This window comes from Pinus tabuliformis, chromosome 9 (genome assembly GCF_031772625.1).
Source record: "Pinus tabuliformis cultivar Carrire ecotype Pingquan chromosome 9, CPIR1, whole genome shotgun sequence".
In the NCBI taxonomy this organism is placed as follows: domain Eukaryota; kingdom Viridiplantae; phylum Streptophyta; class Pinopsida; order Pinales; family Pinaceae; genus Pinus; species Pinus tabuliformis.
The window spans coordinates 2,003,730,110-2,003,747,616 of NC_142307.1; positions in this window are offsets into that span (position 1 = coordinate 2,003,730,110).

Sequence of the window (17,507 nt, forward strand, 5' to 3'; positions counted from 1 at the left end):
AGAACAAAATGATTGCCTCTACAAACCGGTCTCTGAGGAGGAACTCTTGAGGGTTATGAAATCCTTTAAAAAAGACAAGAGTCCGGGCCCGGATGGGTGGACGATTGAGTTTTTTATTCATTTCTTTGACCTCATAAAAAATGAATTATTGGGGATGGTAGAGGAATCAAGAATATCAGGCAATATTCATCAGCTCATTTCATCTACTTATATAGCTCTCATTTCGAAAAAATCGGAAGCATCCTCTTTCCTGGATTTTAGACCTATCTCCCTTTGCAACATCTCTTATAAAATTATATCAAAAATCATTGCCGGAAGAATTCGGGGTATACTGTCTAGGTTTTTGACGCAGGATCAACATGGTTTTCTCCAAGGAAGGAATATTCTGGACGCAGTAGCAAACACCCAGGAAAGTCTGTTCTCTATGCATACAAAAAAAAGTGAAGCGGTCATTCTGAAGATTGATCTTAAGAAGGCTTATGACTGTCTTGACTAGGGATTTATAAGATGTCTTCTTGCAAAAATTGGATTAAATTCTCAGCTGGTAAATTGGATTATGGCCTGCGTTGAAAAAGTAAATTATGCAATCATCATAAATGGTATGCCTTCCACCTTTTTCTCGGCTGCTAGAGGTTTGAGACAGGGGTGTTCGTTATCCCCTCTCTTGTTTATTTTGGCTATGGACTCCTTAAGCCTCCACATCAATAGGGCGGTCATGGAAAAATGATGTCAGCCCTTGAAGATCACCAGGAATAATTTCATCTCTCACAATTTATTTGTAGACGACATCTTGATCCTTGGTATGCTCTATAGACTTACCTGGGAATGTTTTCATGATATTTTGGATAAATTCAAAAAAGCTACCGGTCTTCTTATAAATGAATCAAAATCTTCCTTTTATCATGGATATGTTAATATGGAATTTATAGAGCATCTGATTCAACTGTTTGGGATTGAAGAGAGGTCCATAAAGGATGGTATGAAATACCTCGGGTTTCATTTAAAATCAAAAGGCTATACAAAATCTGATTGGCAATGAATTTCGGATCGATATTTCAAAAGGATCTCTGGGTGGGAATATAAGTGTCTCTCAATGGCAGGTAGAGCGGTTCTAACTCAATCAGTTTTGGTTCAATTAGCTGTGTATTGGGCTCATCTTTATTATATTCCAGCGAATATCATTCATCTGCTGAATAAAATGACTGCAAATTTTATTTGGGGAGGAAATAAGGAGAAAAGAAAATATCATCTGTCAAAATTATTTGATCTCACTCTTCCAAAGAAGCAAGGCGGATGGGGAATTTTGGATCTTCAAACTTTTGGAAAGGCTTTATTATGCAAGTCTCTATGGAGGGGAGTTTTTGGGGATAGCTCATGGAGAAAAACTATCAAGAAGAAATATATGGCTAGCAGAGATATCTCATATTGGTATAGGAAGGGGAAGATAGGGTCTTCTCAGGGATTAGCAATTTGGATGAGCTTCCGTAAGATTGAATCTATCTTTCTCAAAAACCTGGTCTGGAGTTTTCAAACGGGAAAAAATATTTTTATTGGGCTTGATCCGATTATGGGTGGGGGGGATGATATCAATATATCTCATCAGCTAATGAATTTCTTTCATAGAAAAGGGTATTTCACCTGGAATCAGGTCATAGCTGACTGGCAGGGTCCTTTCCCAATCTGGAAAAATGCCTCGTCTATGGGATTGATAGGATCTATAGCTCAACAATGGACTCAGATTCAATGGTGTTTAAGGAACAATGGTTTTTGTCGCACCAAGGAAGATGATGTCCTTATCTGGAAGGGGACAAGTGGATTGGATACAGTCAGTGTAAAAGATATCTACTCAAATCTTATCAGTATTAACAGTTCTCAATCTCATTCCATCTTTCCTTTATCATTATGGAAAACTGGATGTCCTTATAAAATCATCATTTTCTCATGGTTGGTTTTCCATAACAAAAATCTGTCGTGGGAAAACTTGCAGAAGAGGAATTGGTCAGGACCTAGATTTTGTTTTATTTGCAAAATAGCAGAAGAAAATAATTACCACATGTTTCTTCAATGTTCTATCTCCCAGCAGCTTTGGAGAAACCTTGCTTCATATTTTGGTTTTAATTATGTATTACATCCTTCAATAAAAGAAGCTATTGATTGGTGGAGTAGCCAGAAAGAATCCTGGAGACCAATTCCTCAACTAGTTCTCTGGTCTATATGGAAATGGAGGAATAATATTTTGTTTCAAAACAGAAAGGAGGGTTTTGGGGTAGTTTTTGACAACATTATCTCTCTCTATAACTCTATCCCTTACAAACTTCCTCTGTACAACAAGGAAAAGTCAAAAGAGAAATCTTCAGATCTCATGGTCTTCCCAAGAGCATATTTTGATGGGGCAGCACAAAATGGCATATGTGGATGTGGGGTCCTCATTGTTATGGACGATGATCAACAATTCCAAATTTTCTGGAATGGGGGAAATGGAACTAATAACAAAGCAGAGGCAATGGCGCTAACAAGACTTCTTATTTTCAACATTTTCCTAAATATTCAGTCCCTACAGATTTTCGGTGATTCCAAAATAATAATTAATCATGTCACAGGGAAGAATCATATTAAAAAGCAGCATCTATCTGGTTGGTTGAACAAAATTAATTCTATGAGATATTTTTCAGCGTAAATCACATGAAATTTCATTTGTCGACGTGTTTCGAACCCACCAATGTGGTTCATCGTCAGGGCAAGTTGAAGAATTAGATCCAGCATGCATGTTAAATACTCAGAGCAGAACATCCAACAATTATAATCTAACGACTATATTGACTAACGGCTAACTTTGACCAGGAAACAGCTAGTTAGACATGACCCGAGGTATAACTATATCAAATTAAAAAATAAGTCAATATGAACCCTATCCCCTGTTGTTGTGAATCTTTTTATGGAAGATTTTGAATCCAAGGCTCTAAACTCGGCCCGCCTCCTACCTAAGCTTTGGAAAATATATGTAGATGACACTAATGTCATCTGGTCTCATGGCCAAGAGGAGTTAGATCTCTTCTTCGAGCATCTCAACAGTCAATCCTTGACCATTAAGTTCACCAAGGAACAAGAAGTCGAGGGTTGCCTCCCGTTCCTTGATATTCTTATTTCTAAGAATAGTGACGGTTCCCTCTCCCACCAGGTGTTTCGAAAGAAAACACATATGAAGCAGTATCTTCATGCCAGTTCCCCCCATTTCATGGCTTAGAAGTTGGATGTTCTCAACACCCTTGCGACTCGTGCCCTAAGGATCTCTGATGAAAAGAGCTTTGAGAAAGAGAAATCCAATCTCCTTAATGTCTTTGTTGAGAGTGGTTATAGTAGATACCTGGGTCAGAAAGCTTTCCTCAAAGCTGCCAAAAATTCTTTGACTAAGCGTGAACCGAAAGAGCGGGTCCCAGGTGTCCATCTTCCATTTTTGCAGGGGACTACTGATAAGATTGCAAGGATTCTTAAGAAGCATAATGTCCCCTTGACCTTTAGACCCCTCAACACCATTCATAAGTCCCTCAAATCTGTGAAGGATCCTATCGACCCTAAGGACATGAAAGGGGTATATATTATTCCTTGTTCTTGTGGGACCCCCAATGTAACGCCCTGCGATTGATAGGTAGCCGGGTGCGCGCTCCACCTGCTCCGCAAAATTGACTAAGGCATGAAATAAGAACAGCGAGCGACCAAAGGTGTGGCATGTTATTATGTGCAAACGGATTGGCGTTTGAAGGTTTATAGGGCGAGTTGGAGGAGCTCATCCACGAGCCGGCCAAGAGGCGTAAGGCGAGCAAGAGGTGGATTGGGGGGCGGTCCCGCGCCATGGGCGGGCTGACCTACCAAAGACACGCATTGGTCGATGAACGCACATGGTTGGGTGAAGTAGGGAGAGTCGGCCGAGGGTGCGACCTCCGTGTTGGAGAGCATATAAACTATGTGATGAACGATGCATTTGAGGCATCGAACTTGGCTTCGTTCGAACAAGGAAAAGGCGCAGAGATAAGGGTATAGCCGCAGCAAGGCGCAACGCTAATGCGCCTGCTCGCCGGGCAGGATACACGGAGATTTGTGCAGGTTTGAAGTTCGGTCGAGTGTGGGTGGAAGGCGTGTAGGGTCGCCCACCCACCAAGTCTTGTAACAAGTTTTGGGTTGTGTTGGGCGTGGGTCGTGCACGGGCGCGCCCGCCCACTTTGGCAAAGAAAACTTGTGTTGTGATATATTTTGGTTAAGTCGTGGTGAGACCACCGTGCACTCTTGCACGGGTGGGTGCTCGACTTGGGTGTAAACGCCGGTGGAGCCAAGCTCCTGGTCACTTGTAAAAATTCTTCATATATAATAAAAGAATTCTCTTGCATATGAATGTGTTCATGCTGTTGTTCTATTAATGGTTTCCACACATTAATATGTTATTCATGTTTAATGATGAATGTTAAGGCATAGTTTGTAAAGTAAGTTAACAATGAAAGATGTTGGTTACTTAGGCGGTGCCGCACCCGCCAATTTAACGAAAAAAGAATTGGGGGCGTGACAGGTGGTATCAGAGCAGGTTCACGATGAGTGAAGCCAGTGTATGATGAAGATGATACACACCTGCACTTCGTGACAGGTGGTATCAGAGCAGGTTCACATGTAGTGAAGCCGTTGCTTGATGAACGCAGAGAACAGACATGTATGCGGGAAAAAGTTATGGAGAAATCGCGGATTAACAGTTTGGGTTTCATAGACTTGATGGTTCATGGCAAGACCATTAAAGCTCTGGTGGACACGGGGGCCACTCATAACTTCATGAAGACACGGTTGGCAAAAGAGGTTGGACTGATGATCTTCCCTTCGAATGTGGAAGTCAAGGCAGTGAACTCTAGAGCTAAAGTGGCGGGTTTGGCACATGAAGTGCCTGTGCAGATAAAAGACTGTAAGGGTCAGTTGGACTTCAAAGTGATGGAGATGAACGACTTCGATATGATACTTGGACATGATTTCTTAAAGGGAAACAGGGCTATTGTTGTCCCCTTCTGTGATGAGGTGGTGCTAGTTGGACAGTCACAAACTTGGACTTTGCCGACTCATAGGCAAAGGAGGGAAGTCAAGGTGTAGCATGTTTCTGTACTGAGTTTGGAGAAGGCTATGAAGGAATCAAATATGGAAACATATGCGGTGATGTTCAAGGGAGTTGAAGGTGATGGAATGAGGATGCCTGTTCCAGCCGCGATTTCTGAGGTACTGACCAAATATGCGGATTTGATGCCTGATGAGCTACCAAAGAAGCTTCCACCAAGACGTGCAGTGGACCATAGCATTGAGCTTGAGCCAGGAAAGCAACCCCCGGCTAAAGCACCTTATTGGTTGTTAGGACCTGAGTTGGAGGAATTGAAACGACAGCTAAAGGAGTTAGCTGATGCAGGTTTCATCAGACCCTCAAGATCCCCTTATGGAGCTCCGGTATTGTTCCAGCGGAAGAAGGATTCGAATGAGCTACGGATGTGCTGTGATTACCGTTCATTGAACAAGCAGATGGTAAGGAACAGGTATCCTTTGCCATTGGCTGCTAATTACTTTGATAAGCTTGCGAAAGCCCGAGTGTTTTCCAAGCTAGACTTGAGGCATGGATATTATCAGGTGCAGATAGCTGAAGGAGATGAGAAGAAGACCGCGATAGTAACAAGGTATGGTAGCTTTGAATTCCTTGTTATGCCATTTGGGTTGTGCAATGCTCCTGCTATGTTTTGCACTTTGATGAATGATGTCCTACGACCATACTTGGATTCGTTCGTAGTAGTGTAGTTGGACGATATAGTGGTGTTCAGTGACAACATGGAGGATTATAAGAAGCACTTGGCGATGGTGTTCGAGGCACTGAGGGAAAATCAGTTGTTCTTGAAGAAGTCTAAGTGTGTGTTCGCTCAGACCGAGATTCCATTCCTTGCGCATATAGTTGGTCAAGGGTACATACGGATGGAGCCGAGCAGAGTGAAGGTGATCGAGGACTGGGTTGAACCGAAGAATGTCCATGAGATGAGGGTGTTCTTGGGCATGACCAACTACCAACAGAAGGTTTTAGAGGGGTACTCCAAGGTGACATCGGCACTGAAAGACCTATTGAAGAAAGACAAGAGGTGGAGTTGGACGGATAAATGTCAAGAGGCATTTGATGACTTGAAGAGGAGGATGGTTGCAACACCGATACTAAAGTTGCCTGACTTTGAGAGATCGTTTGAGGTACACACTGATGCTTCAGATTTTGCCATAGGAGGGGTTCTTATGCAAGATGGGCATCCAGTAGTGTACGAGAGTTAGAATTTGCAGGATAGAGAACGAAGGTATCCGATCCATGAGAAGGAGATGACTACAATCATTCACTATCTTCATGTGTGGAGGCATTACCTGATTGGGAAGCCGTTTGTTGTCAAGACTGACAACGTTGCATCAAGTTATTTTGCATCACAACCAAAGCTTTTTGCGAAGCAAGCTCGTTGGCAGGACTTCTTGGCAGAGTTAGACATGACTATCGAGTATAGACTGGGAAGACACAATGCGGTAGCAGACGCCCTTAGCAGGAAGGGACAACTTGCGGCATTGGAGGGAGAAGACCGGGCAGCTAGGAGTAGGATTCGAGTTCAGATGTCAGAAGAGATGCAGAATAAGCTCAAGGAAAGTGTTGAAACCGATACTTTGGCACAGAATATAGTGAAGTAGATAAAGGAGGGGAAGACACAAAAGTTCTTTCTACGAGACGGGTTCTTGTTCTTTGGAAACCGACTCTATGTTCCAAAGTGATTTGGGCTCAGGAGGCACCTTTTGAAGGAGTGCCACGACTCACCGTGGGCTGGCCACCCAGGGATGCATCGTTTTTTGGCATTGTTGGAGAGAGGATTCTTTTGGGAGAAGATGCGGGAGGATGTAGAGGAGTATGTACATACGTGCATCATTTGTGAGTAGGACAAATCGGATACTCAGAGGCAAGTGTTGAAATTTGGTACCGGAGGACAGGTGGTTCCCTTAGGCTTTGATCTTTGGCCTAGGGAAAAGTGTCCAAAAGAATTTAATTTTTCTCCTAAAGTGACTTTATAATTTTATAAAGTTAAATCTAATTTAAAAGTGACTTTAAGTGATAAAGTTACTAAGTCTAATTTTAAAGTGACTTTGATAAAGTCAATGAAAAATTAGAAAGGAAAAGTGACTTTGGAAATAAATGACTAAGTGCGTCTTTATTAAAGTGGGGTGAATTTAAAAATAAAAAGTGAGATTTAAATGAGCATTTAATCTCAGCCTTAGATCTCAATCTATTTCAACCATTGGATTTAGGGATCACCCAAAAGTCACTTGGATCACCCAAAAGTCACTTGGGGTTAGATTAAAGGAGGAAAATGAGGAAAAGGTCATTAATTCTTTCATGAGCAGATTGAGAGAAGGAGAGCAAGAGAGAAAGGGAGATTTCTGGACAGTGAGCTGCAGAGTTTCAGTAGCGGAGTTTCAGCAGAGCGAAGTTTCAGCAGAGCGGAGTTTCAGTAGGGCGGAGTTTCAGCAAGTTTGTACAACGGAGTTTCAGCAGGGCGGAGTTTCAGCAAGGCAGAGTTTCAACAAGGCTGAGTTTCAGCAAGGCTGAGATAAGTTGTAAAAGTTTGCTTGCTGATTTTTGCTGAATATTTCTCTTACTGTAAAAAGGCATTTTCCAGAAATAATGAAGAGCTCTCAAGCTGGTTTTCCCCAAGAGTTGTAGGGGGTTTTTCCAGGGTCACATTGACCAAAAATATCAATGTTTAAATGTGTTTTAATGGCTGTTTATTACTGCTGATTTTTATTTCTGCAATTTCCACCATTCTGTAAAATTTCTAGAATTTGTGTTTTCAGCAAATTTATTTTTTCCAGCTTGTTAAATGTATGGTTATGGCAAAGGGCATTTAAATATATGGGAGAAATAAGGAGAAACTGAAAACCGGGGTGGGAAATGAGAAATTTCTACATGGTATCAGAGCTTGAGTGCTGAAGGACAGTTTGGGACAGCAAAAGGAAAAATTACAGTTGCTGATTTTTCACTCAGAAAATTCCAGCAAGCTGATTTTTTTCATAAACAACAGTTTTATCTTTACTATAGCAGTGCTATTTTTCAGTTTTAGGACAGCAGGATGTCATTGGGATTGAGGGTGGAGGATAGGCTAGATGGGCATACAAATTACAGTGTTTGGAAGGAGAGAATGCAGAGTATCTTTGAGGAGGCAGAAGTCTGGGATATCATGGTGCATACCACACAGAACCTGTTGTTGTGCCTACTGATGCTACTCAGTTGACAACTTATAATAAAAAGAACAACAAGGGTAAGAGGCTGATTCTAGACGGAATCAAAGACCATTGCATTCCTCATGTGAGAGGAAAGAGCAATGCCCATGAGATGTGGACAGCATTGTCCAATCTCTACCAGAGTACCAATGAGAATCGGAAGATGGTCCTGAAGGAGAAGCTGAAGAACATTAAGATGGGTAATGATAGTGCATCTGGATATCTCACAAAGATAACTAATGTGAGAGATGAGTTGGCAGTGATTGGAGAGACCATTCCACCCACTGAGTTGGTGCGGATTGCAGTGAATGGCCTCCCCCGTTCATGGTTGAACTTTGCTGATGGGGTCTGTGCACGTGAGACCCTTCCCACATGGGAGAGGTTTTGGGATGATTGCATTCAGATAGAGATCAGGAAAGGTCAGCTTGGGGCAGCCAAGCCAGTTGAGTAGGATGAGGATGTAGCACTGGTGGCAGGAGGCAAGAAAGGCAAAGGGAAGAAGCAGGCTTTCACAAGCAATGGTGGGGGAAAAGGAAAAGGTAAAGGTAAACAGGGGAACACACAGAAGGAATATTCCAAGGTGAAGTGTTGGAATTGTCAAAAGATGGGACACTATGCAGTTGTGTGTCCGGAGAAGAAGAAGAAGAAGGGGAAGAACCAGGACGTGGCAGCTTCAGCAGAGATTGAGGACTTTGCAGGTCGTTTTGACTGGGAGTTTGCGTTCACTACGTGTGAGTCCTCTAGTGCAGGATCACCTACCACACAGGTTCAGAGGGAGCATGCTTTTCCCTCGATTAGCGGAGCATCTTCAGGTATCTGGTATGTGGACAGTGGGGCTTCATGTCACATGACAGGATTCCGTGAGTACTTCTCAGAGCTTTCAGAGAGTGGCACTGATATAGAGGTAGTACTCGGTGATGACAGAGTTGTTAGAGCAGTCGGGGTGGGGACACTGACATTTCAGAGGGAGTCCAAACCTCCCTTGAAAGTGTCAGATGTTCTTTATGTGCCAGGGATGAGGAAGAACCTCATATCCATCTCAGCTTTGGAGGACAAAGGATATGAAGTACTGTTCAGGGGAGGACATGTGTTGATGTATCCTATGGGCACTCCAGCTGATTCAGCTAGAGTGATAGGTGTACGCCATGCAAAGGTGTACAAGTTTTCATTCCAGCCCCTTTTGGCATTGAGCAGTAGTACCGACAGCAGAGCTAGCAGTTCTGAGCTGTGTGAGATTTGGCACCGCAGGATGGGACATATGTATCATGGAGCCTTGAGGACATTGCGGGACATCACTATAGGTGTGCCAGATTTCAGTACTGATCACTTTGATACTTGCAGAGGTTGTGCGATGGGCAAGTTTTCCAAATCCCCTTTTCCCAGTAGTGACAGCAGAGCGACTGGGATACTTTATTTGATTCATTCCGATGTGAGCGGTCGGATGTCTCATGTTTCCTTGAGTGGATATGAGTACTATGTTTTATTCATTGATGATCACTCTAGGAGGACCTGGATTTATTTTTTGAAGACCAAGAGTGAGGTCTTCAAGCGGTTTCAGGAGTTCAGAGCTCTTGTAGAGACACAGACAGGTCGAAAGATCAAGTCCCTGAGGTCGGACAATGGAGGACAGTACACCCTTGGAGAGTTTGTTGACTATTGTGCGGAGGCAGGCATTAGGAGGGAGTTCACTGTTCCTTACAACCCCAGCAAAACGGGGTTGCAGAGAGGAAGAACAGATCCATCATAGGGGCTGCCAAAGCCATGTTACATGATCAGGGGTTGCCATTGTTCTTGTGGGCAGAGGCCTGCAACACAACTGTTTACTTGCAGAACAGGAGTCCGCATCGTGCCTTGGGGCACATGACTCCGGAGGAGGCTTTCTCTGGGAAGAAGCATGATATTGGTCATCTTCATATCTTTGGATGCATTACATACTCCTATATACCCAAGGAGAAGAGGACCAAACTAGAGCCCACTGCAGAGAAGGGTATCTTTGTGGGCTACAGTGAGACCTCAAAGGCCTTTCGGATTTACATTCCTGCACAGAGGAGAGTTGTTGTCAGACGGGATGTGAAGTTCGAGGAGGACAGGGCCTTTAGGAGGTCACAGGAGTTAGAGTATCTGGATCAGCCAGACCCTCAGCAGCAATTGAGTCAGTCGCAGGGATCCAGTGGGCAGGGATCAGGAGGATCAGGAGGAACATCTATGAGGATGTCAGGTCCGTCAGTGAGCAGTGGCTCACCGAGCCAGAGGGGTGGTGCTCCGGGCAGCATGCAGAGCAGTTCACTAGGGAGTCCACTGATGGACAGTTCACACGGTACCTCAACTTCTACAGGTTCAGGTGCAGGCAGGAGGAAAACAGACATACAGTCAGGAGTTCAGGCTCCTGATGATGATGATGAGGAGGAGTTTCATTCTCCAGTGAGAGAAGTGCGCTCAGGGAAGAGGAAGCCCAAGTGGCTTCAGGACAACTTGAGAGATGCCTCATCTGTTGCTGAGTCGAAGAGGCCGGTCAGAGAGAGTAGACCACCTGAGAGGTTTTGTAGCTATATGGCGATGGTTACCAGCATCCTTGACTCTGAGCCTTCTAGCTATGAGGAGGCAGCTAGCCAGCAGGTCTGGAGAGAGGCCATGCAGGAGGAGTATTCTTCTATCATGAAGAATGATGTTTGGGAGGTGGTGCCGAGGCCTGAGGGCAAATCCGTGGTTACTTCCAGATGGCTTTACAAGGTAAAGCATGCTGCAGATGGCGGCATTGAGAAATTCAAAGCAAGGTTTGTGGTTAGAGGGTTCTCCCAGGTAGAGGGAGTTGATTATGAGGAGACCTTCGCTCCCGTGGCTTGATATACTTCGATCCGCTCCATTATATCGATAGCAGCAGAGATGGGTTGGAAGATCCACCAGATGGATGTGAAGACTACATTTCTCAATGGCTTCATATAGGAGGAGGTGTACATTGAGCAGCCACAGGGCTTTGAGGTGCATGGGAAGGAGTCCCATGTGTGCAGACTGAAGAAGGCCCTTTATGGCCTGAAGCAAGCTCCCAGAGCTTGGTACTCCAGGATAGATACATATTTGCAGGGGATGGGTTTCACAAAGAGTGAGGCAGATCCGACAGATCCGACCTTTACTTTATTGTGATTGGTGAGGAGACTCTCATTCTGGTGTTGTATGTGGATGACTTGGTTATTACAGGTGCAGAGAGACTCATAGAGCACTGCAAGAGAGATCTTGCGATGGAGTTTGAGATGAAGGACATTGGCTTGATGCATTACTTTTTGGGTTTGGAGGTGTGGCAGGAGGAGGGGCATTTCTTCCTGGGGCAGGGGAAGTGTATTGTGGACATCCTTAGCAGATTCCACATGGGGGATTGTAGACCCATGTCGAAACCGATGATCACCAACTGGAAGAAGCTTCATGCTTCGGATTCTGAGTTGGTGGATCCCACATTGTACAGGCAACTGATTGGTTCCTTGATGTATTTGGTCAACACTAGACCAGATATCTGTTTTGCAGTCAACACGATGAGTCAATTTATGTGTGAGCCTAGGAAGGTTCACTGGGTGGCTGCAAAACACATTTTGCCGTACTTGCAGGGGACAATGGATTATGGTCTAGACTACAGGCAGGGAGATGGAGTGAGATTGGAAGGATACACTGATTCTGATTGGGCAGGTTGTGCTTCTGATAGGAAGAGCACTTCAGGGTGCTGTTTTGGGTTGGGTTCAACAGTAGTGTCATGGTTCAGCTGGAAGCAGCAATCAGTAGCACTGAGTTCAGTGGAAACAGAGTATATGGCAGCCAATCTAGCTAGTTGTGAGGCTATCTGGCTTCGCAAGATGTTGTTTGGCTTATTTGGTCAGCCATTGAGACCTTCAGTGATTTACTGTGATAATCAGAGTTGCATTAAACTCACGGAGAATCCAGTATTTCATGACAGGTCAAAGCATATCGGGATCAGATATCATTTCATCAGAGACTATGTTCAAAAGGGAGCTGTGAAGCTTGAGTATATTTCCACTGATGAGCAGGTTGCAGATATTCTTACCAAAGCCTTACCACGGGGCAAACATGTCTACTTCAGAGACAAGATGGGTGTGGTGAGGAACACCTTCCTCGGTAAGAGGGAGTGTTGAAATTTGGCACCAGAGGACAGGTGGTTCCCTTAGGCTTTGATCTTTGGCCTAGGGTGTTGGCATTATGAGACAAGTGTTGTCCTTGATAGCAAAATGACAGATTATAGTGAAGCAGGTCAGTAGCAAAGAATTGATGATCAGAATGAAGAAAGAAGAGTATATACGTAGGTTCACTATATACCAAGTAGGGTATACACGCAGATTCACTATATACCAAGTCGCGTATACGCAGGTTCGCTATATACCAAGTAGGGTATACACGCAGGTTCACTATATACCAAGTCACGTATACGCAGGTTCACTATATACCAAGTAGGGTATACACGCAGTTTCATGAACAGAAAAGCACGTACATGTCAGAAAGCTTACTTTTGGTCCATGGTAGTTAGTCCTCGGTATTTGAACCTATGGTTTTGGACCATAGTATCTCGACAAGTGTGTTGATCCCAAGTATTGGGCTCTTGGTATTGATTTATTATGGTTTTGCACCGTGGTATTGAGCAAGGCCTAAGACTATAAAAGGAGAAGAAGATCATTAGGCAAGTGTATCCGAAAAGTCTTGAATATCTGAGGAAGTATGAGATCTAGTATGCAGGTTATGGGTTGATGATGCATTTCTTGATCTGAGCTAAGGAGGGATCTCATCGGTGGATGGAGAACAAGATCTAAGGATAGATCGGGATCAAATGGTTTGAAATGAACTATCTCTATATGATTGATTATGTTTATTCTAGATCTGTATACTGACGCATGCAATGATCTGAACTAAGTATAACTTTGTAATCGCTGCAAGTCATGATTGAATATTTATAGATCTGTACGCGGGTTGGATTTGGTGTAAGCGCGTATGTACGCAGGTTGAGTTCATTGTAGTAGCGTATACCTTTTGAGCTATGATATTTGAAGCTATAGGTGGTTCTGGTTGTTAAAAGGTTTTGATGACAGTTTAAAGGTGTCAGTATTCTGCATATCTTGTTTGGCTGATTGTGTTTAGCTTCAGTATTGATGGATGAGAACTAATATTGGATCAGGATCATAATGACTCATATTTATGAGATCTGATGGACTAGATCTGGGTGCTAACACATATATTATCCTTGATCTAGTTATGTCTGAAGTCACGAAGTGCAGCAAAGTTATGAATAAGTGATTAATGACATATACACTGGTTCATGTTGATGAAGTTGCGTATACACGCAGGTTCAACACTTCCAAGTAGCGTATGCACTCTGATGCATAATTTTGATGGTACAGTTGGTTCTGATTGTTGTTGCAGAGTTCTGTTGTCTGCTCTGTGTTCTGGTGACTGTGTTGATGACAAAGTTTCAGTGTTTAAGTGATTCAGAGATTGATGATGCTAGTAGTGATTGTTTTGAGCTTCAATGATAGTTATGGGTTCAGTATGAAAATTGGATGAAACATGGCCTTCAGATTATGTGTTGTACTTCAGGAGTATCCAGTCTAAAAATGTATGAAACGTGGTACCTGGAGGAGAGAAGATTGTAGGCCGGCGCCTACGTACTAGTATCTTAGCTAGTACAAGAGCAAAGGGGGTTGGAGCTCCCTTCCAGGAGAGTTTGGAGAACGAGAGAAGGTTTTAGCCTGCGTGTTGGTAAAGCACTGCACTAGTACATTGTAAAAGAATTTTCTTAATAAAGGAAGATAGAAACGAATTGTAGCAGGTGGTTTTCACCCACATTGGGTTTTCACCTTATATCATGGTGTTCATGTGTGCTTCTTGTGTGTGATGATCTGTTCTGTTTTTACTGCACCTGCTTACTGTTCATATGGTTAATGAAGTTTTGATGCACTAACTAAAGATCAACATTTAATGGATTAACTGAATCATAAGTATTTTGGATATACGCTAGTTTCTTTAGACATAGCTGCGTATACACGTGGGTTCCCTTGGATGAAGTAGTGTATATGTATCTAAGTATGGAAATGAAAAAGTTTTATTGATCTGATAATACTGATTCACCCCCCCCTCTCAGTATTATTTCCAACAATTGGTATAAGAGCAAAACCTTTGGTAGAAGCTTGATCGCTTGAAGGAGATCCGTGGAACTATGGGAAAGAAGCTTAAGAAGAAAGCACCTAAGAAGAAGAAGACATCTCAGAAGAACTATGACGGTAGGAGAATCGATTGGGGATTAGGTATAAGAAGCTCTTCAGATTCAGAATCAGATTCAGAATCATTTCAGAATGAAGATGAACTATCAGGTATGAATTTGCTATCCTCTGATGTTCCAGCTATCTATCCATTTGGAAAAGATGAAAGTGATAGTGAAGCAACTGAATTTGCTTTTATGGGTGAGCAAGAAAAGTATCAAATAGGGGCAGTATTTAGAAGGTTTACAAACAAAATTAAAGATCAACAAGATCTATTGAACAAAAGGGAATGTGCTTTCAAAGAAGAAGTTACCAAACTAAAAGCTCAATCAGAGGAAGGAAACAAGGTAAGAAAGTTACTCAAGGACAAGGAAAAACAATGTCAAAAGTTGCAGGGTGAAGTGACATCATTAAGAGATGAAGTCAATGAAAGAAGCACAACCATCAAGAAAATCAGAGATAGATCCAGTTACTATGAAAGTCTAGAAGCCACGATCCGCTCGCTAAAGGAAGATATTGAAGAATCAAAGAAGCAGAATAAAGATCTACTCCAAGCTATTGAAAAACAGGTAAACGAAGATATCAGCTTAAAATATCAATTGGAATGTGCCTTCAGAATTTGTCAAATGCAGCAGGATCTGAATGAATAACAAGAAAATGAGATTCTCAAACTAAGGCATCAGTTGGAAGAAGGAAGGAAAGCTGAAGAAGACATGAAGAAGCAATGTCTAGAAAAGGAGGAAAACGTTCAAGTTGAGGTAAATATCTTGAAAGGTAAATTAGAAGAAAAGGATAAACTATTGAGATTTCAAGATAGTGCTAAAGCCTTGGATGATATTCTTAGTAGTCAAAGGTATCTTGCTATCAAGACTGGTCTTGGTTTTCATGAATCGTTGAAGGTGAATCTAGTTCACAAGGTGAGGCAAGGAACTCTAAAGAGAAATGTAAAATGATCAACAAGGAGATGAAAGGTCAACCCCATCAACAATCAAGGAAAGAGACTCCTCAAAGAAAATCTTTTACTCCTATGAAAAATGTTGAATGTTATGTATGTCATAATCTTGGACATGTTGTAGCTAGATGTGGAAGAAGGGTTCAAGACCATCATGTAGAAAGATCATCACATTCAAGGTACTTTAATGGATATTGCTTTGCTTGCAATGTGTTTGGTCACAAAGTTGCTGATTGCTACAGGAGAAATATGAAACATGTAAGATGTTATGCATGTAACAAGCTTGGACATATAGCAAAGGAATGCAGGAAAAAAGCACAGAAATCACACCAAAAGGAGAAAACAACATCACACTTGAAGATATGGAAGAAGAAGGAAGTACAGTCAGAAAGATGTGGCACAACACAATGTACTCAGACACAGCACAACAAAGACATAACAAACTCAGAGGGAGCTGAAAGTATAAAACTTTAGTGTCATGAATCTCATACGCAAGTTCCATAAAGGGAAGTCGCGTATATACGCAAGTTGGATGCTACACAATTGCGTATATGATTATCTGAAGAAATTCAGTAGGGACAGGTTCAGGAAAAGGATTTGTTATGTTTCAGTCCATTATTTTCTTTGTTTGATAATATTTACAGTCTGCTGAGGATGTGTGTAAATATCTTGATACTTGTAAGATGTTTAGAAGGGTTTGATTCTAACTTGATGATGATGTCTTGATGCTTATTACTGATATATGCATGATCAGATCTAACAGTAAACATATGGCTCAGGTTGAGGGGGAGCATATGCCTTTAATAATTCATTGTTGGCATTATGGTTAATGGCCTTGGTGATGATGTTTATATGGATTGATGTGATTGTGAGTTGTCTATGATAAAATCTCATATGATTCTTGGGGTTACATAGTAGATGTTCAGATCTATGGTTGATTCTTTGATGATGCATTTATGGTGCTTACATGGTGATCTTCATAAGGATAAGGAGAAGTACAAAGCTTGAATACACATCTTCCTCACTTGATGATGAGTCACTCATATGCTGCTGTCGTCATATGCATAAAGATCATACAGTTATGATGCAGGCACTCATGTGGATAAGGATTGTTGCTGTTGATCATATCAAGAAGTTTTGTCAAATGAGCTTGAGCTCAAGATACATAGTGCTGATACATGGATGACTACTCAAAGTCGCTTTGTTGGAGTCATGATGATGAGTTCTTATCTATATGATGATAGATTGTACATATGTTGATTGATGCAGATATTCCCAATTGATGATACTTGGTTCATGCAGATCTAGATGGCTATGGTGTTTCTCACATATGATAAAATGTGAATGAGTCTGTATATACAGAATTCTGTTCAAAGGGATGAATTGATTATACCCTGTCATAGGACATTTACAGGTTGCTGATATGAAATTGGATGTATGCGAGTTTAATAAGGAGTATCCACGTATATACGCAAGTTTCTATGGATACAGTCGCGTATATGTTGGTTTGAATAAAATCAGTGGGCCAAACTTAGAATGAGAAGATTCTGATATGGGTCTGACAGAGACCATCTGGCACAGGTTTAGGGGGAGCAGATAATCTTCCAATGATGCATTGTTGGCATTACCTTAGAAGATTTTGGTTCAAGTACTCAAACTGTTTTGGTTCAGGTGGATCAGCTGCAGAAATAAGAACAGAAGGAGAACATGGTTGCTGATATATACAGTGATTGTCAGATGCTGCTAATAGTAGTTATTGGTGACTTTCATAAATCTTGCTCTAGATATTTCGTCTCTATGTCATATATCTCTTTTGTGGTATCTCTTTCATGGTGTCAAGGTCATGTAACGGCCTATATTGGTTTCCCCACTATGCCTGGGATGAAGATGTAATGTTCTTGTTTTATCATGTGTAAACTTTTGATGTATTCCCACTTGGTTGGGAAATGGATGTATGTATTGAGTCTTTTGGTGATAGGAAGGTCTTTTAAGATGTATAAGTCATG